This window comes from Heterocephalus glaber, unplaced genomic scaffold, assembly GCF_053883595.1.
Source record: "Heterocephalus glaber isolate CG9 unplaced genomic scaffold, H.glaber_assembly_v1.0 deba00001773, whole genome shotgun sequence".
NCBI lineage: Eukaryota > Metazoa > Chordata > Mammalia > Rodentia > Bathyergidae > Heterocephalus > Heterocephalus glaber.
The window spans coordinates 1,047,455-1,068,982 of record NW_028258463.1 but is presented as its reverse complement, the minus strand read 5'-3'; the positions used below and the strand labels follow the sequence as shown (position 1 = coordinate 1,068,982).

General features: G+C 45.9%; 2 pseudogenes; both read left to right on the top strand.

The window, feature by feature from the left end:
• Positions 1–12,379: 12,379 nt before the first annotated feature.
• Positions 12,380–13,185, top strand: LOC101713889 (KHDC1-like protein pseudogene; annotated as a pseudogene).
• Positions 13,186–13,377: 192 nt separating this feature from the next.
• On the top strand, positions 13,378–14,038 carry LOC147821010 (glyoxalase domain-containing protein 5 pseudogene; annotated as a pseudogene).
• Positions 14,039–21,528: the final 7,490 nt, after the last annotated feature.

Here is a 21,528-nt window from a genome sequence, read left to right as displayed (position 1 = left end):
GTTCAGTCCAGGTGTAAACTTGTGATCCTCCTGCCTCAGCCTCCCAGAGTCCCAGGATTATAGGTGTGTGCCACCACACCTGGTTCTTGGCAGGAACAGTTTGTAAATCAGAATTCAGATAAGGATCAACCAGCCTCTCACCGCCCCCCAAGTAGAATAGGCCTTCAGAACCAGCGCCTCACATCTCTAGCTCCTTAAACCGGAGTTCTGTCCCCGTTCTTCCTTTCTTCCATCTCTGCCAGTTTCTGTCTCCTCACGGGTGCCACTGAGGCATTCTTAAATGCTCAGCCTATGAGTGTCAAGAAGCTACGTAGGAGCTGGGCACGGTGGTACACAGGGGTAACGTCGGCTGAGGCAGGAGGTTTGCTTAGAGCTCAAGTCCAGCCTGGGCTATATAATGAGTTCAAGGCCAGCTTGGGCTATATAGGAAGACCCTGTCTCTTAAAAAAAAAAAACCCAGAGGATGACAATAACCCATGATTCTAGCCATGATGATTAGTAGTCCCTGTCTCAAAATCTCATTTGGGGGAAATAATCCACCCTGAGGCTTCGGGATGTGGCTCCATGCTCCAAAGAAAGTTTAAGCCCAGCAAGGATCACGTTCTTTCCCAGGATGCTGGACCAACTGAGCCCTTAAAATCATCTTCCCAAAAGAGAATCGTGGAAGGGTTCTTTGGATTTCATGTTCATAAACAGCCCAGGAATTCAGCTGACTGGTATCATCCTAGGAACCCTTTGGCAATGAAAGTCATGTAGAACTAAGAACATTCACCTAGGGGCATCAGGTTAAATTTTTTCAAAGGGTACATTATTTAGGTGTGTAACGCTCATGTTTATTTTCTGGGAGTATTTCTAGTGATGAATTATTCATTTTAATTTTGTTTTGTTTGAGACAGGGTGGCTTTAAGGCTGGCCTTAAAGGCAATCCTCAACTGCCTCAAGCTACCGAGTGCTGGGATTGTGCTGGGATTACAGACATGTGCCACTAAGCCCATCTATTAATTTTAATTTTACAAGTTTCAGCATATTTTTTTAAGCAGTAGCAAAGTTTATTCAAAAAAGCAAAACTGAAGAATGGGAAACTCGCTCTGAAGAGCAAGCTTGGGCCAAGTAAAAAGAAAGGGTGAGAGCAAAGATAAAAGCACACATTGCATCTAGGAAACACAGTGTGGGCTATGGTGGAAAGCTACAATAGCAAAGTTTTCACGGCATCGCTATGTCGTCCTTTTGTGCTGTCTAAATCTTGAGGAAGCTTGAGAGAATTTCTGCATCCAGGTCCTGAGAGGCGGTGCTTAGATCCCACGCCTCAGGCTGATGTCAGGTCTAGGCCATCCTATTGAACACCTGCTCCAGTGCTCACCAGAAGTTCACATGCAGGGCTTTGGGAACTGTGCTGCAGATGTGTCCGGGGTCTTGTGGTTAACAGGTCACTTCCCCAGCCAGCTTTTGACACATCCTAATCTCCTAACTCAGTTTTACCCCTGGAAGGACCCTAATAACATTTTCTGACCTAGTTCTAATATTGGATTGTTCAGATATTTCATGACTATCTCATAGCATTTGACTAGTCAAATACTTATTTACATGACTGTTTTATTCCTCATCTGAAACAAAGTCTTCATTCTGCACTTCTCTGTCATATCTTGCTAACTTCTTTGGCTTATGTGATCCAAGTCATCGTTGATAGCTAAATCACCTGATGACTCACTTTCAACCTCCTCCTCCTAAAGTTATAAAAGCGAATTTTCATGTCACACTGTACTGAACTGGGGTAGTTCTACAATGAAAATCAAATGAAAACATGTAATAAAAAACTATAAATACACAAAAATGTAACACTGCACAAAACGTGCATAAAACATGCCATTTACACTTTGATATATGTGCATATACCTTATTGTTTGCCATACCAAGTGAACACAAAGACTGCTTCCTGTATTGGACCAGAGCAGCTACTGAGACACACAGCCAGTGACAGTTATGCTAAAGTACATATTTCCAGTAGAAAAATATCTTGGGGTGTATTTTACCCACCATGATGCCCCGTGGGGAATTCAAGTGACCTGTGTAAGATCCCATATACACACTGGGGCAAAGTGATGGTGACAATGAAACTGTTATAGGCAGCTAAGTTAGATAGAAATTAATATACAATCAGAAAGGGACTGCATTGTCAAAAAAGTCATTGAGAAATAAAGACATCAGAGTTGTGGCTGGAGCTGCATCTGAAGAAGGCTGAGCCTTGAGATTAAAGTCACAATGGTCAGACTTCCATACCTCCCTAAGGGATGAATGGAAATGAGATTATACTGTAATTGGTACCACTCAGTCCATTGAGTCCAGAGGTGCGTCAGACACCCAGACACCTCTGATGTGTGATCAGAACACCTGGACCCATCCTTTCCCCAAAATGTTCCTGTTTTAGGCCTCATAGATAAACCAAGGTTAATGATGTCAATCATATGACCCTGCTATGTGCCTTGCTTCCCTACTGGATCAATATTAGCTAAGTGGCTATACTTGTAATCTAATTTATTGGTTGATTACATCTGTACCCGCATTGTGACTTTGCTGTATAAATTACCCCTGTGGCAACCCTCTCAGGACCCCTCCTGTCTCTCAGAAGCTATTCCTATTCTCCAGTAAACCTGTCCTACTCTCCCCCTGCCCCTACCAGGGATCGAACTCAGGACCTTGCACTTTAGAGGCGGGCATGGTGCCACTGAGCTAAGTCCCCAGCTCCACCTTTGTAGGGAACAGGGAAAGGGGACGTTACTAGAACCTCTGCAGTAAGTCCTAGTCTCCTTCGAGCCACGGCAGCACAAGGCGACTTACAAGAAAGGTAGAAAAATGAGGCTTTGAGAAGAAGCTGAGCTTTGGGTCTGATCAGTGCTGCTCTGAGCTGCAAAAAGGAAAGCCCCCAGTTTACTTTGGGAAAAACAAATGTAACAAATGACTTGCAGAGTTCAGTACATCCACGCAAACAAAATGTAACAATCCAAGAACAATGAGGAATTGAGAAGATGAAGATTTTGTCCCTCCCAGGATGTCTTCAACTGGTGTAATCTTGTCCTGGAGAATCACAGCATCACTGGATCATTGAGGTCTCAGTTGTGATCAGAGGCCAAAATGGAATTATGTCTCAGAATTCCATAGCTGGGCTGTAGGCAGGAGAACTAGGCTAACCAAATGATTTTTCCCTAAAATTACGTAGCACTGCTCCCAACACACCTTTCCTACACTTAACCTTCTTTGTCCTTTGGAATTCATTCATGGAGTTCAGGGAACGTGAGCTCAGCATATCTGACATCCTAGCAGATTGGAGGTTATCTTTCTCCTGTATCAAAAGGACCACGCACATACTATGGGCTGTGTAAAGGGAGACAGGTGCTCAGTTTAGCAAAGCATTTCTCAGTGGGTTTCCGGTGAGGTCAGCATCTTGGTTTTAAATGTTGAGGCTCAAATGAAGGTTTTGTTTGTTTGTTTTTTAATCATTCTATGCAGTTTTAAGACAGTGGAATAATGCAACATTACTATTAATTCCTTATAAAGCACTTTCAACTCTGTTTTGCGGGCTGCAAGCTCTTAGGCTGATTGGGAAACTGATGTAGGATGGGACATTGTCTGAATCCATTTTCTGTTGTTAATGACACCACACAGACTGGGGGAGTTATAAAGAAGGGGTTCACACTGGTGTGCAGTTTCTGAGATGAGAGATGAGGGCAGGACGTGGTGGCAGATCTCCAGGCAGTGGAGTCTCCCAGGCCCCTGCCCGACTTTGTGGTACTGTAACCCTCTGTAGATCCCAAAGACCGATCCCAAGCTCTTGCATAGGGAAAACAAAGAATTGTAAAGTGTACACTCTATAGAGAGGGAGAAGCAGCTATGTTCATTGGAGGTCACGAGCAGAGAAAGGGGTTTGGGGTGACAGAAAGGGAACACTGCAGGCTGTACAGGTAAGGGCAGCTTTCAGGATAGAGGGAGAGGGGCCAGGGGGAGGGGCAGGGGGAGGGGAGGGGAGGGGGGAGAGGGGCAGGCAGCCTGTGCTTTGGGGCGGGGTTATATGGAACATTCTCAGGGTGGCACCCGAAATCAGGTGAGTGGAGGGGTGGCCCTAGGGTGCCGCCCAGGCTCATGTGGGTGCAGGGGAGTGAATTCCGGTATTCTGTCTGCACTAATACTAGGACCCAAACCCAGCACCTTCTCACTGAGCTACATCCCCAGCCCTTCTTCATTTTTTCTTTTGAGACAGGGTCTTGCTCTGTTGTTAAATACCCCAGCCTGGGCTTCAACTTCTTGTTTTTGTTTTTATTTAATTATTTACTTTGGGGGGCAAGGTCTTGCTATGCAGTTCAGCCTGGCCTTGAACTGCAGCCTGGCGATCTGTACCCGAGGCTGACCTCACACTCCAAGCAATCCTTCTGCCTTAGCCTCCTAGGTGCTGGGATTATAGAGGTGTGCCATCACACCTGGCTTTAAGAAACTAAATTCTTAAAATGCCAAACCAAATTAGTGTTTCTTTAACAGAAATATTATAACTTAATTTTATTTTATTTTTTGGGTACTGGGGATCAAACTCAGGACATTGCACTTGTGAGGCAGGCACGGCACCACTGAGCTAAATCCCAGTACCCATAACTTAATTTTTTGAGACAGGCTCTCCCTTTGTAGTTCGGGCTGCCCTAGAACTCTTTTTTTTTTTTTTTTCTTTTTGAGACAGAGTCTCACTACATAGTTCAAGCTGGGCTTGAACTCACTATGTAGCCCAGGCTAGCCTTGAACACATGGAAATCTTCCTGCTTCAGCCTCACAAGTTCTGAGGCTTGGTGTGCACCACTGCACCCAGCTCTTACCCTAGAACTTTGGATCCCACTGCCTTGGCCTCTTGCGTGTTGGAATTGTGGGTGTGCATTATCGTGCCCGTAGAAAAACTTCTTAAAAATAAACACAATGAAAGGAGGAAGGGGAAGGGAATGAAAAAGAAGGAAGATGTGTTATGTACACGTACCAACTGCCCACAAGGAATGTAATTATTATGTACCTCAAATATGTATTAATAACAATTTTAAAACTCTCAGAAACCCCACCATTCTCCATTTATAAGACACTCATTGTTGATCTGTAATAAATGACTATTAAAGTACTGTCACCTCTTTCTTCAATGCAAAGTCAAGAGAAATTTGTGCTGTGATTTTGGATATTTTTAACAATATAAACCTAGGGGCCAGGGATTTAGCTCAGTGGTTCTGCCGCCTGCCTCGAAAGTGCAAGGTCCCGAGTTCGATCCCTGGTACCAAAATATATATATATATGGGGCCAGGGATTTAGCCCAGCAGTGCCACGCCTGCCTCGCAAGCACAAGGTCCTGAGCTCCATCTCCAGTACCAGAAAAAAATAAAATATAAATATAAATATCAATTGATAATATAGGGTTTACCAAATATCACTGGTCACAAGTGAGCAATCTAATCTTATAACGATTCTATGACAGTTACCTTGGCATGGTAGCACATGTCTGTAATCTCAGCACTCAGGAGGCTGAGGCAGGAGGATAACTGTAAATTTGAGGCCAATCTGGACTACATAGTGAGTTCAAGGCCAGCCTGAACTACCCAGCAAGACCTTGTCTCAAAAAAAAAAAAGCAACCCCCAAAAAAAATCTATTCGAGGTAAACAGAAAGCATCTGCATTTCCTTCCCCAAGTGTGGTCTTTGCAGTTTCGTACTTTGTCCTGTGAACAAGAGTTCCATCTGTTAGGCTGAGCAGTTTCTATTTTGCTTCTTGCCTCTTCCTAGTAACTCATGAATGAGGCACAGTATTTTATTGATTTCTCTGAACCTATTCTAACAGTGAAACATGGTAACCTTTCATTTATCAGCTGTCTGGAAAGAAGCCATGAAGTACTCAGCAGTGTTAGGAACCACTGCCCACCTGCAGAGACTCGAAGTTTCTATGAAAGAGAAAGAACCTAGAAGTGCTAACTCCCTGCCTATGGCAGACTGGTGGCTAAAGGTCAAAAATCACCACTAAACCTGGTGAGGTGGTTCACATTTTAATCCCAGCATTTGGGAGGCTGAGGTGGGAGGATCATCTTGAGTTCAAAACAGCCTGGGTTACACAGTGAGTTCAGGCTGGCCTTGACCTCACTATGGAGCCCAGCCTGGCCTCGGGTTCATAGTGATTCTCCTACATCAGGCTCCTGAGTGCTGGGATTACAGGTGTGCGTCACCACGCCCCGCTCCTAAATAGGTTCTTGACTCTTATTTTGGAAAAAGCATTTCTGGAGGCTCCGTGACAGGCAGAGACATGAATCGGAAAAATAAGGAGTCAGGGAGAACAGGGACAGGGTTCCATTTTGAGCAGCTGGGTTACCTGCCTCACTCTGGGTCAGAAGGGCCCAGTGGATTTCCTGAGGTGGGTGAGGCTAGTTGGCCATTATCTGAGTTTACTTTTACAAGATCTTTGTGGGAGGCACTAGGCATGGGGGCACACGGCTATATTCCTAGCACTCTGGAGGTTAGGGCAAAAGGATTCCAAGTTTGAGACTAAGCTAGGTAATTTAGCAAGTTAGATAGATTTGATGGATTGATTGACTCATTGATCCATTGAGAGTCTGGCTTTGGACTTCAGGCTGGCCTTGAACTCACAATGTGGCCAGGCTGGCTTCTAATTCACAGTGATCCTCTTGTCTCACCTAGGATTAAAGTTGTGAGCCACCATCCCCTGCTGCCTCAAAATTTAAAATGGAGCTGATAGTGATGCCTGCCAGCACTTGGGAGGCCGAGGCAGGAGGATCAAGCGTCCCAGGCTGTTTTCCTCCCAGTCCCTGGGATGCCCTGGAGAGCGCGCTGGCAGTGGTGGGTGATGCCCGAGCACTTTTGGGCTCCACGGGTCTTCTGCACGGACACAGGGCAGGAGGAGCACGTGTTGGCCACAGCTGTTGTATTTTCAATCTCCCCTTCCTACCAGATGGTTCTTTGCCTGTGCTGCTAATTTTGCCTCCACGGCCTTTGACACAGCTAGTGTTCATGGAAATGATTCCCTCCAAGTGTTATGGATGGCTAAATTAGACAGAAATTAGCAGGCAGTCAGGGAGGGGCCAGGCCCTGGAGGGATTCGGTGCAGATGAGACCAAACACAGCTGTGGCTGGAGGTGAAAGGGAAGAGAGCCAGGGGTGCTCATCTCCCTGGAGCCAGACAGCAGCTGGCGGTCGTACTGTAGTCAGCACCACTCGGCCCAGTGAGACAGGTAAGGGTCAGATGCATAAGTGGTGACCAGAACACCCTGATCCACTTCTTTCCCAGGATGCCTTTATTCTTTCTACTAAGTTGAAGTCAGCAATGCCCACCATAGACCCTTGCTACATGTCTCAATTCCTTATTAGACCAATAAGAGCTACACAACTATACCTGTAATCGTATAGGGTGATGGTAATACGACCCGGTTACCCAAGTTGTGATTTTGTTGTATAAAAGCCCTTGACAGCCAAGGATTTGGCTCAGTGGTTCCGGCACCTGCCTCCCAAGCACAAGGTCCCGAGTTCAATCCCCGGTACCAAAACAAAAAAAAAACCCTTGACAGAGGACCTCAGCAGCAACCCACTTTCCAGACCCCTCCTGTTTCTCAGGAGCTTTCTCTCAATCAACTTTTGCTATTCTTAACCTCCTTTGCCCTCATAGCCATCCTTCAGGCATCGGGAGAAGTGAACTCGGCACATGTGACACCTAACAGGTGGGGAGTCACTTCCCCATGACAGATCGGAGGTTTCACCCGGATCTCCGAAAGGAAGGAGGAGTTTGTTTTTGTTTCCTGGCATCCTCCTGGCTTTCTTCCTGTGTGCTCCTGACTATTGGATTTTATTGGCTTGCTGGTTCTGGAGCCATTGAGTCTTTTGCTGCTGAAAGTGATTTTCTGCATAGAGGGTCTAAGCTCCTTGGGTGTGATTTTCACTGTTGTCTCCTCTATATTGCTCTTGTAACTGCGAGTACGTTGTGACTTACATTAGACTGTCTTTTATATGAAAGGTCAACATTATCGTATTTGGTTGCAGAAGAGATGAGACAGGTTTTGGCAGTTCACCTTTTATAAGGATGGCTGGTGACTATTATTAGGAAATGGAGCCAGGCATGGTGGCACATGCCTGTAATCCCAGCACTCGGGAGGCTGAGGCAGGAGAATGGAGGATCGGAGGATCGCTGTGAGTTCAAGGCCTGCCTATGGATAACTTTTTTTTTTTTTTTTTTTGCGGTACAGGATGAACTCGGGACCTTGTGCTTTCCGAGGCAAAGGCGTTGCCACTGAGCTAAATGCCCAGCCCAAGGCCAGCCTATGGTATATAGTGAGTTCAAGGCCAGCCTGGACTATATAATGAGACCCTATGTCAAAAAAACAAAATAAGGGCCGAGGATTTAGCTCAGTGGTCCTGCCACCAGCCTTGCAAGCACAAGGTTCTGAGTTCAATCCCCAGTACCACAAACAAAAACAAAATAAAAATAAAATAAAATAAACCTCAGTTACTAGGCTTGTTACATAAAGAAACCAGTAAATAGGATAAAGAAGGAAATATAAAATTACAAGTAAAAAGATATATTTTCGGTGTAAGAAGATTTTACATGATCAGGCTTTTACATACCACCATGGAAAAAGGAAAAATAGCAGCAAAAGTAGGAGGTCTAAGTATGTCAAGAAAAGTTTGTAAAAAAGAACTGAAGTATATCGTGTACAGGTACAAATTCCCTGTGATGAATATGATCATTATGTATGTCAAAAATGTACCAATAAAAGTAACTTTTAAAAAAATAAAAGTTTATAGAAGATAAAGTTTGTGAAAAGATAAATGATTGTTTGGTTATTTTATGCTTTTGCTCTTATTGGGTTGGTTAAACCCAGGCTGTTCCATCTAAACTTTCTTGTTTCTTAAAGGTGGCTAGAGCACTAGCTCTTTATTTTTCTTCTTTTTGAGATAGGGTCTCACTGTATACCCCAGGCTGGCCTTGAACTCATGGCAATCCTCCTGCCTCAGCCTTCCTAGTGCTAGGATTATAGGCGTGTACCACCACGCCAAGTCTTTCTTTTCTCTCTTCCTTCTCTCCCTCCTTTTTTTGGGGGGGGGGGCAGTTTGAGACAGAGTCTCACTGTGTTTGTTGTCCAGGCTGGGCTTACCCTCACTATGTAGGCCAGGCATCCTCCTGCCTCTGCTGCCCCAGTGCTGGGATTATAGGTGTGTGGCCCAAAATCCCAGCTCCTAAGGAGGTTCTTGACTTTCATCACGGAAAAAGGATTTCAGGAGGAGTCAGTCAGATGAATAGGCTTGAAGTAGGATGGAAGTATTAAGAACTGGTTAGATAGGAGACCAGAAAAGTCATAATTTTAACTAAGTTTCAGGACATAAACCCAGTTTGTTTATTTAGTCTCTTCTCGAAGAACACAATAACCCTGGGCAACCCTTTCACTTGCAAATGGATTCACCCAGTGCCTTTTGACTTGCAAACGGTCCACTTTCACAGATCACTTTCCCCCTGTAAGTTAGGCCACCACTGAAAGCCTCAAGATGATTTTACCATTTTGGGGTGCTGGAGTCTCCTTCTGGGGGTGGATTCTAGGTTCCTTCTGTCATGAGCAAAGAACTGGTTAAAACAAGCACAAACAGCAGCAAAGTTTTATTAAAGCGAGGAAAAGAAACAGGCTCTGCAGAACAAGTTTGGGCCAAATAAAAGGAAAAATACACCCTACAGCATGAGGGTGGGCCACAGTGCAAGAGAGAATACAGTGGCAAAAACTCTGTGCACTGTCCTTTCTGAATCATCCACTCCTCTGGCTGACTGGGCCATCCTATCCAAAACCTGCTGGGGCGGGGGGGGGGGCACCTGCTTGAGTTCTCGTGAGAAGTCCACGTGCAGGGCTTTGGGAACTGTTCTGCACAGGTGTTGGGAATCTTGTCATGCTTCCTTTCCCAGGCAGTTTTAGCCACGCCCTATCTTCCCAACTCTTGCCTATGGGTAGCCATCCTGTCCCACCCGTTAGACTACAACCAACACTACAGGTTATCAAATTCCATAGATTTCCACCCCAAAAGCACATGAACATTCCCAGTTCCAAACTGTAATGCATTTCATTTCTCTTTGTGTCCACACCTGACTCTTGAGTGCGCCCTAAATCTCTGCCTGATAAATCCTGTGCTTCTTATTGACACATCCTGACGGGAGTCAGTGAAACTACAACTTCTACGACAGAGTGAGTTAAATTCCGTATTTCAGCTTCCGGACCCTCTCAGACCCAGCCCAGTGACAGACAGAGGAAACAGGCAGACTTAGGAAGAGGGAAGAACACATTCTGAGCTCATGGTGCCAAAAACATCAGGGAATGAAGTCGAGAAACAAAAGAAGTTAGGAGATTTTAACAGAAATGAGAATTGCTCCTGGGGTTCTAGGAGAAGTCCCCAGTGGGGGCCACATGGCCTTCAATCCAGAGATCCTTATAAATCAGCAGATCACAGGAACTGGCTTGGTTCTTTTTGGCCACTTAATCACAGGGTGCTCTTCAGATTTAAAATGACAAATTGGAACTCAGGCTTCTGACCCACTTCTTCAACATGTAATGTTAAAGGAAACTGGGATTTTAGGGGGAGAAAAATGGTTATTTTGCATTTTATGTGCCTCAGAACTCAGGAGGTTAGTAGGGAGTGGGCTGCATTCCCTGCTGCCTGAGGAAGTTCATTCTTTTTCCAAAGTCCTACTTCACTGTCTGTTCTTATTTTAATTATCAATATGGCTGGTCACCGAACTATCTCAGGCCCTTCTCTTATCTACTGTAGCTGCCTGTAAACAATTTTCTACAAAAGACTCCAGCTTGAGGAGCTGGGTTATGGGGCTCTCTCTGATTCAGGGTGGCCCATGGGATTTCCTGGGTTGGTGAGAAGCTGGTTGACCATTATCTGAGTTTGCTTTTACTAGATGTTTCTGGGAGGAACAGGCATGGTGGTATTCACCTATAATCCTAGCACTCTAGGAGGCTGAAGCAGGAAGGTCACAAGATAAGTTTATTAGATTTCTCTCACTTTAAAATGGCTGCTACATAAAATGGCAGCCTTCTCCTTTCTGTAATACCCTGCTTCCCACTTAAAAATATGGCTTCACCGGCCCAAAGACAACCTTCTTCTTCCCAACATGCCCCTCTTCCTGCCAAAAGCATTACCCAATACTTGCTACCTCCCAGCAACTAGTAATGTCACAGGCTCCTCCAATTCCATCACTCAACCCCAATCCAGCTCCTATAAGAAGCACTCTCTGACCAGGCCATATTGCTCTCCTTTGTTTGGAGACACCCAGGGAAATCGTCCCCACAATAAAGGCTTGTTGTTGTTCTGGTCTGGTCTTGGTTTTCGGCTCTTATACCTGACAAAGTTTGGGTGAAGGCTGGGCAATTTAGGGAGTCAGGTAAACTTTGTCTCGAAATGTATTTAGTTACTTATTCTTTGTTTATATAAAATTTGTACACTTTTTTTTTTTGAGGCAGGGTCTCCCTGTGTAGTCAAAGTGGGTCTTGAGCTCACTATGTACCCCGGGCTGGCCTTGAATTCACCAGGATCCCCTTGCCTCAGCTTTCCCAGGGTTAGACATTTATTTTGAGACATTGAGACAAAGTTTCAGGTTGTAATCCACCCTGGCATGGAACTCACTTTTTAGCCAAGGCTAGCTTTGAACTCACCAAGATCATCCCACCTCAGCCTCCCAAGTGCTGGGATTACGGGCGTGAGCCACCACACCCAGCAGTCTCAACATTTAAAAAGGAGCTGAGGCAGTGGTGGTGCGTGCTAGCACTCCGGAGGCTGAAGCAGGAGGATCCAGAGCTCTAGGCTGTTCCCCCCAGCCCTGGTGATAGAGGGGAAATGAATGTAACTCCCCACCCGTAGATATCGGATACGCCGAGTTCCTGGGACCCAGAATCGAGGAGGTTCACAGGAGGGAGATTTTGAGCGAGAGAGAGAACTTCTGAGAGACAGGAGGGGACCAGAAAGTGGGTTGCAAACAAGCCCACTTCTCAAAGCAAGCTTCACAGAGCGAAATCAAGAGGTGAGTACGAAGTCGACAGGTGGGTACAACGTGGACCCAAACTATGATCGGGCAATAAGATCACGAGTGTGCTGCGCAGGTAACACTGATCCAGTGGGGAAGCAGGTCAGTAGCAAGTGTGCGTGGCAATCAGAAGGACCTGTAGGAAGGGATGGATCGGGAGGTCCCTGTCTCCCACCGGGGTGACTGATGTCCAGCTAGACTCTTGGACCGGGTGGTACCAGGTACAGTCGAATCTTCCATCCCTGCTTATCCCCTGGGGAGGCCGCAGGCCTGGCCCTGCTCTTTATCTAAGGCCCGGCCTCGGACAGATGCGTCCCCGGGCACAGCTGTGTGTTCTCATCCCCTGCACCCGCTCACTCCCTGGAGGGCCCGGCCCTGTCTCACTGCCCGTGCTGTCCGTCCCCACCTTGGCTGTGTGCAGTTCCAGGGGCCATGGAGAGCGGCGCTGGCGGCGGCGGGCGCGCCTGGTGGACGGTGGCCGAGCACTTCCAGGCCCCGCTGGTCTTCTACGTGGACGCGGAGCAGGAGGAGCTCGTGTTCGGCCGCGAGGACAGCGACCTTCGGCGCATCGAGGAGCACAGCCACACTCTGATCCAGCTGGAGGCCTGGGCCACGGCGGCGGGCCAGACGCGCGTCACGGTGGTGGGGCCCCCGGGGGCGCAGCGCTGGCTGTGGGAGCTGCTGTGCAGCCTGGGCAGCGGGGAGCCGGGCGGCCAGGCCCGAGGCCACGCGATGCTGCAGCTCGTGCGCAGCCGCCCGCTGAGCTGGGCCGAGCTGGCCGCAGCCGACCAGGGGCAGCCGCAGCTCATTGAACTAGAGGTGGCCTCCCGGCTGTACCCGGCTGTCGCCCTGCAGGTGCCTCGGGTCCTCCTGGTCCTGTGGCTCAGCTGCTCTGGCTTCTTCTGGAGCTCACTGCACCCAGGACCAGGGCCCGAGTGAGTCCCCAGAGGCCAAGCTGGGAGAAGCTGACTGGGCGTGGATCCCGGCTCCTCCTGTGTGGACAGCTCCAGGCCTGCGTCTGGGGCGAGAAGTCCCACGGCAGGAGAACCGCTCTGGTGCCCTGACCCCCGATGACACCACACCAGCCCGACTGAAGCCCGAGAGCTGTGGAGTCAGCCTGGGCAGTACAGCAAGTTGGAGGCCTGCCTGAGCTACTGGAGGATTTTGTCCCAAAAACTGAAAAAGTGTTTAATCTGGGGGGTGGAGAAAGAGAGTAGTTAAAATAATATGTTGTATACATGTACCAAATCCTCACGATAAAATTGTTATGTATTTGCACCATGTAGTAATCAAAATAAAATTTATAAAAGGAAAAAAGTGCTGGGATATAGTTCCATTCCAAGGCCTTGGGTTCAATCTCCAATATTGAGAGAAAATTTTCAAAATCAAAGCTTGGAGGTCCCAACACTGGCCACCTGCCCTGCCATGCTGGGCCAGCTGCCTGCCAGGCTGTGGAGCGGGACTGTGGGGACTCAGTCATGGAGAGATAGCAGTCAGACCTCTTCCCCATGTCTTGTTTGGAGACTTGACCCCAAACTGATGGCAGTAAAGAGCATCAAAGACACTACCACCTTTTACTCCAAGGTCCTGGGCATGGAGGTCACAATTTTCAAGGGAGAATAGAAAGCACTACGTTTCAGAGACCAGAAATATAACTTCCATGAGATGGGATAGAAATTTGAATCCAAAGCCCTAGATATCTGTCTGATCACAGAGGCGCCTCCTGAAGAGATGATCCAGTGCCTCAAGGCTTTTGATGTCCCCACTGAGGAAGGCCCAGTCCCCGGGACAGGGGCAAAAGGGCCAATTATGTCCATCTGCTTCTGAGACCCAGACAGAAACCTGATTGAAGTCTCCAACTACATCTCATGATTGCCATCACCCTCCATGTTTCCCTTCATGCAGACCTGAAGCAGATCAGAACAATACAAGAAGGTTTCCAGTCACCACTTCTACACAACAAGCTAGCCAGAGCAACTAAATGAGCATAACACTAGGTCTCACAAACCAGCCCTTACTTTTTTCTACTATAAATTTTCACTGTAGCTTAATAGTAGCCAGCTATGTGTCTCAGTACGTGTCCCTGAGGGATACAGGAAGCAATCTGCATGTTTATTCACTTAGTACAATGAACAGCAAAGTATGTGCACCTGTGCAAAAGTGTCAAACAGATTTTCACCCAATTATGCTCTGCCTAATAGGTTTTGCATATGTTTACCTGAGCATCACATAGGGTATAATACACCCACACCACTCTAGGATTTTTTTAAAGTTTTCTTTTGATTTTTCTGGTAGAAGTAGCCCAGTTTAGTACAATGGCACATGAAAAACCAGATTTACAAGTTCTGGAGGAAGTCAAAAGTGAACCATCAAATTACTCTTGCGTGGATGATGATGATGATCCATTATAGTAAAATACATGTTTTCATAACAGAAGAGTAGTAGGGCTGGCAATGTAGCTCCAGCACAGCACTTGCTTGGCAAGTGCAAGGCCCTGAATTTAATTCCTGGTACCAAAAACAAATAAACAAAAAAACAGAAGAGGAAACCATAAAAGAAGAAGAATGGTATGGGTGGATGATGATGACGATGATGATGACGACTTTGGCCATGTCAGCCAAAGTTCCTGTGACATTGAAATTGAGCAAGAATCAACTGATACAGACACATGGAATTCAGAGCTCCTTGATTCAGATGCCAAAATAGCAATGTGAGTGCATATTCTGACGAGTTGAAATGTTGCACAATGGCCATGCAACCAAATGGAACAATTCAATGTTAAAACATGGTCCAAAAATATAGCGAGGACCTTGGCAGGGATGAAACCTATTGGACAAAATGCCAGTACTGCCATTCAGTGTTGGAAATTGTAACAGACAAAATGCTACAAGATGTAAAATACACAAAGGCTCAAATACAACTAAAACATTCTGTATGCACCAATAGCCATACTCAGAGATGTATTTATTATGACACCTCATTAGCTGAACTGAAAGCATTTATAGGTCTGCTGTATTTAGCAGTGCTTTCTCATGGTGATCACAGGAATGTAAAGGACTTACGGAAAAGTGATAGGTGTGGGCTTGAGGTTTGTCCAATAACAATGACACTGAGGATATTTGGTTCCTTCAAAATTGCCTGAGGTTTGATGACAAAATCACCCACCAAGAAAGAAAAAGAACTGATAATCTGCTGCTATCCAGTCATTGTTTGACAGATATGTAATTCCCAATAAATTTACACACTCTCTGAATACATGACTATCAACATCTTGCAGCATTTCATGGCCTTTGTAGCTTTAGGGAATACATACCAAAAATTCTTGAAAATATGGCATAAACATTTATGCTCTTGTAGATATGAAGACTTATTATGCTTTCAATTTAGAAATGTATCCTGGAACTCAGCCACCAGGTCCTTGTTCCTGTAGTAATCCTGTAAACCGAATGATGCTATGAACAGACTTGTTTCTCCCATCTCCCAAACTAATCAGAATGTAACATTCAACAATTGGTTTACCAGTTTCCAACTGATGCTATATTGGCTAACAGAGCACAAGATGACCCGCGTAGCAACTGTATGCAGGAACAAAGCAGAAATTCCAACTGAAATGTTGCAATTTCAAAACAGAGAATTGTATAGTACAATCCTTGGGTTTCAGAAAGTTTTACATTGGCCTCCTATATGGTAAAGAAAAACAAACTAGTACTGCTGATGTCAACATTGCACCATGATGGAAACATTGGTAGGGAAATCTCGACAAAACAGAAGCATGAGACGGAAACTTTCTACAGCAAAACCAAAGGCAGAGTAGATGTTGTTGAGGAGTTATGCAGCAACTATGAGGTCACTCAAAACACGAAGCATTGGCCAATAGTTGTGTTTTACTCGGTCCTAAACATATATGACATAAATAGCTTGATAGTTTACAAGGAAAATAACAAGTGCAAAAAACCACAGAGAAATTTTCTTTGAGGATTAGGACTGGAACTCATTAGAGATCATTTACAGCAGTGGAAAAACAAATGTTTCTGTCCAGGGAACTATGCAAAAAGATTTTGGAGTGCACTGGTGAGCTGACAGGTGAACAGGCAGGTGCAGCATCCCAAGACCTACTACAATAACAGGAAAACCAAAAAGAAGTCAGCTGTGCCCTACAAGAAGGAGCAGGAAAAGAAAGCATACGTGCTATCAGTGTAAGCAATACTTGAGTATGGACCATGCAATTTTCATGTGTGAAGACTGCCTTAGGTGTGATAATTGAGTTTTACTTCCTTTTTTTGGTACGGGGGATTGTACTCAGAACCTTGCATTTGAGAGGCAGGCAGCAGGCGGCACCGCTGAGCTACATCCCCGGCTAGGTTTACTTTTTTGTAGCGTGCCATTGGTATTTTCATTGTAGTTCACCTAAGTGTTTATTGTTGATGTTCTTTTTTGTGGTTGTTGTTGTCTATTCTTTTCAGACTTTGTACATCTAAAACCAGTCGGTTGAAAATTTTGATGCTTGTTTATAAACAATAAATGTTAAAAATGCAAAGCAATCAATGCTGCAATTCAGTTCTACAATTGCCTCTTCATTTTTTTTTATTTTTATTTTATTTATGAACTTATTTTGAGACAGGGTCTTACCATGTAGTCAGGCTGGCCTGTAAATCACAGCAGCGACCCTCTTGCCTCAGCCACTGAGTGCTGGGATTGGAGGCATGCACACCATGCCCGGCATAAAAGCCTTTAGAGCAACTTTTTGTAGATACTGCAGCTGTCAACTGTCCGTTCTTCTTAGCATCTCTCCAGGGAGGCGGGTTAACAACAGCTGTTTGCGGAGTAGGTAGGGACATTCTTAACCGCTTCAAATCCTGGTCCTCTGCGTCTGTCTGCAAGCTCCCATCCTCTTAGGTATAGGACCTCAGCTTTTCCTGTGTGCACCAGGTGAAGCAGTGCCAGCAGCCTTCCTTGTTCTTTGCTCATAGTTGGTCACCACCTGCTCTTGTCATAATGGAGGCCAGTGCATTGCATTTTTATGGTTTTATTTTGTTTCCCAAAAGGAGCAAGGGGCTGTGGACAGAACAGAGTTAGTGACTGCACAGGTCTGAGTGTGTGCAGTTTAAAATGTGTTCTGTCCCCGTTCTGGGAGGAGACTTTTTTGAGGAAATGTGTTATAATGAAGGCAAATGAGGTTCAGGGTCGGTTCTCAGATCCATCACCACCTTTGCTTGTGTCAGTCTCATCCGCTGGGCCTGGGCATCCCACTTCCTCCTTCCTGCTTCTCCCCTTCCTTTTTTTAAAAATAAATAATGGGGAGCCGGGGATTTAGCTCAGTGGTTCCACCGCCTGCCTTGCAAGTGCAAGGTCCCGCCTGAGTTCGATCCCCAGTACCAAAAAAAGAAAAAAATAAAATAAATAATGGGGATTGAAGCCAGAACCTTTTGCACTGAGTTATATCCTGAGCCTTTTTTTTTTTTTAAACAGGGTCTTGCTAAACTGTTAAATTACCCAGGCTGGGCTCAAACTTTTGTTCCTCCTGCCTCAGACTCCTAGAATGCTGGGATTACAGAAGTGCACCACCCCTGGCTACCTTTCTCCTCCTATAGCCAAAAGTTGTAGCCACCTGTTTGGTCTCCCTCAGGCTGCTATTGTTATGGGAACGTTGGGGTCCTGTTCCATGGTGCTGAAGAATGAAGCTTAAGACCGATGGGATAGGGTGTAAGCAAATTTATTTAAAAGATACAGAGGCAAGAAAGTAAAAGACATAAAGGCAAAGAAGTGAAGTTCTCACTAATTTAAACTCACTAAGTAGCCACCCAGCTTCAAACTTCCAGCAATCTTCCTGCTTCAGCCTCCCCAGTGGTGGGATTACAGGCATTTCCAACCATGCTCAGCTTCATTTTTTGAAAAGTAATGATTTGAGGGGGGAAAGGACAGCTGATCTGGGTGTCCTGTTATTGTCCAGCCTGTCTTTAAGGGTCTGGACTGTCTCAGTATGTCACGGTATTACAACTTCTTCCATATATTTCTCACCAGGTGGGATGAGAGGAGATGGAGATTTCACTCCCCCATGGGATCGGTTTGTTGTGTTTTCTCAGGAAAAAAACATTTCAGGCTCGTCAGTGGAAGGCATAGGCAGAGTCAGAAATTGGGATAGAAAGCCGGGCTTGATGGTGCTCGCCTATAATCCCAGCACTCTGGGAGGCTGAGGCAGGAGGATTAAAAATTCAAACCCAGCCTGGCTAATTTAGCAACTTAGTGAAACCCTGTCTCAAACTGTTAAAAATGTAATGCTGATTGGAGACATAGCTCAGTGCAAAAGCTCTGGGTTTACGCCCCAGCTCTGAAATAAAGAAATAAAATTCATTAATTAATTACAAAGAAGGAAAGGAAAGGGAAAGAGAAAGAGAAAGGGAGAGGGAGCAAGCAGGCATGAAATGACTTCCATACTCTGATGAAGAGTTCCAGACTGGACCACTCAAGAAAGAAGAAAGGACCAGCCGGGTGTGGTGGAGCATGCCTAGAATACCAGAACTTAGGAGGCTGAGGCAGGAGGACTGCTGTGAGTTTGAGACCAGCCTTGGCCAAGACCCTGTCTCAAAAAAAAAAAAAAAAAGGAGGAGCTGAGCCTTTGTGAGTCTGCCGGGTTGGGTGGCCTTGGCTTGATGGCTCTCAGTTCTGGTTGCGGAGCCCCAGAGAACCCTTATGGTCTGAGGAGCAATTCGGTTTCCAGAAGATAACAATTCTTGCTTGGGGTGCAGCCCTGGTTCCCACTGTGGCTGGACCTGGCGGATGGTTACATCCACCATGGGAGCAACTTCCTGTTGGCCTGGCCTTTGAGGCTCTGCTTTTCCTAGAATCCAAGAGGGTTTAGGACAATGACACGCTGTGAAAGCTGACAATTAGATGTCCCTGCAGACCCTGGAAACTACCTTAGTTACTCTTATCTTGGTCAGGAAGGGGATGAGAAAGATGGAGCAAATCTAGGGCTAATAAAGCCCAGTACTGCAGAGCCTCCTTAACATGCCTGCTCACGGAACTGAGCTGCGATCCAACCCACAGTCATTTTTTGTTTTGTGGTATTTGGGATTGAACCCAGGGCTTCAAACCAAGCTACATCCTCAGTATTTTTTATTATTTATTTACTTATTTTTGAGACAGGGCCTTGCTATGTAGTTCGGGCTGGCCTTGAACTATGTAGCCCAGGCTGGCCTCGAACTTGTGCAATCCTCCTCCCTCAGCCTCCCAAGTGCTAGGATCACAGGCATGTGCCACCACACCTGGCTGACTCAAAGTTTTGTTCTGTTTCGGGGATTGAACTCAGGACCTTGCTCTGGCCAGGCCGGTGTGGCACTACTGAGCTACATCCCCAGCCCTCAAAGTTTTAAGGTAATAAAGGAGATGAAAAGCTTGAAGCCAGAGATGCCAAGATTCACCCTGCTTTTAGCCACCAATTGGGCATCTGCAGGTCCAATCTCTAGGTCCCTGTTATACCTCCGCCTTATCTCGTTCTCAGTCCTGAGGAAATTAGGGTGCCTGCCAATCTGGCTTTGTTAGTTTTCTGGCCAGGTAAAAAACTAGGAGAAGGCAACAAACTGAGTTTGGAGTTCCCAGAAAGCCTGGTCACAAACCTGGGGAAAAAGATATGGGTTCACAGATATGGATAACCTGGGGTAACTTTTTTCCTTATTTTTAAAATTTTTCTAAGTACATGTTTGCAGTATATAATGATTACATTCGTGGTAGGGAGTTGGTACTGTATTCATCACAACCTCAGATAACTTTGATCATGCCTCAGGACTATAGTTTCTGGAGAGGTATGGCAGTGCATGCCTGTGATCTCAATCTTCCGGAAGCTGAGGCAGGAGGATCCGGGCAAATTCAAGGCCAGCCTGGGCTATACAGTGTGTTCAAGGCCAGCCTGAACTACATACCAAGGCCCTGCATCAAGAAAGAAAGAAAAAAAGAAAGAAGGAAGGAAGGAAGGAAGGAAGGGAAGGAGGGAAGGAAAAAGAGGGAGCCCAAGGAGGTAGTTCAGCGTGTGATTATTTTCCTGCCTTCTCTGCCTACCACACCCACATGTCCACTTTGAGGGAGATTTGCTTGGAATTTCCACAGGGCCATGGAGGCACATTGGAATTGCGACTGTTCTCTTTCTGGACATAACCCACACAAGGTTCCTATCTCTGAGGGCTCAAGACCCCAGGGAGTCCCCCTGTCCCTGTCCGGGTGTGTTTGAACTTTGGCCCTTTTCCTCTCTGCCTCCTGCAATCCCTCCTCCCACCTCCCCCCGTTCCTGTTGCTCTGTGCACCAAAGACTAGACTTTCCCATCCGCAGGCTGAGCCCGGGTTGCTGTCCTTGAACTTCAAACTGATTCAGGAGAGCCAGTCAGGCAGGTGTCCTCCTTTGATGGTGTCTAGGGATCGGCCAGCCCCGGAATCCCTTCTGTTCTTTCTCCCATGAGGTTTCAGAAATTTGTTCATTACATAAAACATAAATTCAGTGTGAGGTAGGAAAAAAGAAAGATAGGTAAAATAATCACATGAATAATGTTCTTTTGTGTGTGTGGTACAAGGATTGCACACAGTCTTACACATGCTAGGTGTTACACCCAGTGAGAGAGAACCAACCAGAGACCGATATTAAATCCACACAGTTTATCACCGGCTGGGACCGAGCTGAGAGTCAGACTCGAGCCCCGACTGGGGGAAGATTAACATATTTTATACACCTTTGAGGCCAGCAGTTTCTAGGCCCCTCTATGGGATAGAACTAGTAAAGCAAGCAAAAGGTACAGAAGCGGAACGTCCTGCTGTTAGAACATTTGTAAAACAATAGCTGATTGTTATTTCTAAAGAGACTTTCTAAGGGGAGGAGGTTTTTAAACTTTCTCCTTCTGAGTTCATCTAAAGGGCAGGCAGGGGGGTCAAGCAGCAATATGGAGTCTGTCTTGCTAACTAGGGTCCTTCACTAGGCAAGCGCTTTACCACTAAACTATATCTGGAGCCCTTTTCATGTCTTATTTATTTATTTAGTGAGACAGGGTCTCACTATGTAGCCCAGGCTGGCCTCAAATTCACAGTGATCCTCCTGCTTGAGTGTTGGGATCATAGCCCTGGGCTACCACATCCAGCATTATTTCTTTTATTACTTACTTACCTATTTATTTATGGTCCTGGTGTTTGAACCCAAAGCTACACAAGTGCTCTACCACTGAGCTACATCCTCAATCTTTATTTTGAGACACGGTCTCACTAAGTTTCTTAGGTTGGCCTTGAAGTTATGATCCTCCTGTTTCAGCTTCCTGAGTACCTGGGATTACAGACATGTTCCTCTACATCCAGAAGTATTTCAGTTTGAGATACTTTTTTTTTTTGGTTTTTTGAGACAGTCTCAGTGTATAGTTCAGGCTGATTTTGAACTATGTACTCCAGGCTGGCCTCAAACTCATGGTGATCCTCCTGCCT